The sequence below is a fragment of the Schistocerca serialis genome, chromosome 3, assembly GCF_023864345.2.
Source record: "Schistocerca serialis cubense isolate TAMUIC-IGC-003099 chromosome 3, iqSchSeri2.2, whole genome shotgun sequence".
In the NCBI taxonomy this organism is placed as follows: Eukaryota; Metazoa; Arthropoda; class Insecta; order Orthoptera; family Acrididae; genus Schistocerca; species Schistocerca serialis.
The window spans coordinates 671,708,919-671,710,114 of NC_064640.1; the positions used below are offsets into that span (position 1 = coordinate 671,708,919).

At 47.7% G+C, this 1,196-nt stretch overlaps 1 non-coding gene across 1 annotated transcript; it reads right to left on the reverse strand.

Moving 5' to 3' along the window:
• Positions 1 to 491: 491 nt before the first annotated feature.
• Trnat-ugu (transfer RNA threonine (anticodon UGU)) lies at positions 492 to 566 on the reverse strand. Its single transcript has one exon. It is a non-coding gene; the product is annotated as a tRNA-Thr (tRNA).
• Between the last annotated feature and the right edge of the window lie 630 nt (positions 567 to 1,196).

Below are 1,196 nucleotides of genomic sequence, written 5' to 3' on the forward strand. Positions count from 1 at the left end.
ACATCACACAGATCCATGCCCGAGGCAGGATTGGAACCAGCGACCGTAGTGGTCGCGCGGTTCCAGACTGAAGCGCCTAGAACCACTAGGCCACCAGAAGGCCGGCTATAAATCTCACAAATATATTTGAAATGTAAACTTCTCGAATAACTCCCCTTATAACTGGGATCAAATTTCACCCACGCCACATTGTTGGGGGTTGAGGTACGTGTATATTGCAGCAAAGATATATTTTGCTACTGACGTAAGAAGATATCTAACACGTCAGTATAGTCCAAGGCTGGTCGGTCGAGCTCACCTGTAGCTTTTCCTCCAAGCTTGACTTTAATTATCAGTACTTATATGGATATAGTGTCTGTTCTTTCGGACATGTCAGAAAGAACAGACACCATTGATGACCTGCAGCCGTCTAGAACGAAATGAGAATTATATTAATACCTTCAGCTGCTAACGGGCGTTGATATATATCAACGAAGACAGGTGGAAATGTGTGCCCCGACCGGGACTCGAACCCGGGATCTCCTGCTTACATGGCAGACGCTCTATCCATCTGAGCCACCAAGGGCACAGAGGATAGTGCGACTGCAGGGACTACCTCGCGCACGCCTCCCGCGAGACCCACATTCTCACCTTAAATGTCCACACACTACATTCGTAATGTCCCATCCCAACACACTCAATACTCGAGGAACACATTCTTACCAAGTCCCGTAAGAGTTCGGGGAATATGTGTGCATCCACACAGAAGAAGAAGGTCATGGCTGGTGTTGCTGTAACTATATACTTATATGAATATGGTGTCTTCCACGGGTCAAAAGTGTCTTGGGTTGGGACACTACGAATGTAGTGTGTGGACATACAAGGTGAGAATGCGAGTCTCGCGGGAGGCGTGCGCGAGATAGTCCCTGCAGCCGCGCTATCCTCTGTGCCCCCGGTGTCTCAGATGGATAGAGCGTCTGCCATGTAAGCAGGAGATCCCGCGTTCGAGTCCCGGTCGTTGCACACATTTTCACCTGCCCCCGTTGATAAATATCTACGCCCGTTAGCAGCTGAAGGTATTAATGTAATTTTAATTTAATTCTCAGTAGTTTTCTTCCTGGAGACATCGCAAAAGTGAAATGTATGTTGTCTGCTGTGAGGTAGTTGCAGAACAGGTGCAGAAAATTGCGTAGTCTTCTCAGGATTTACGAGGTTAT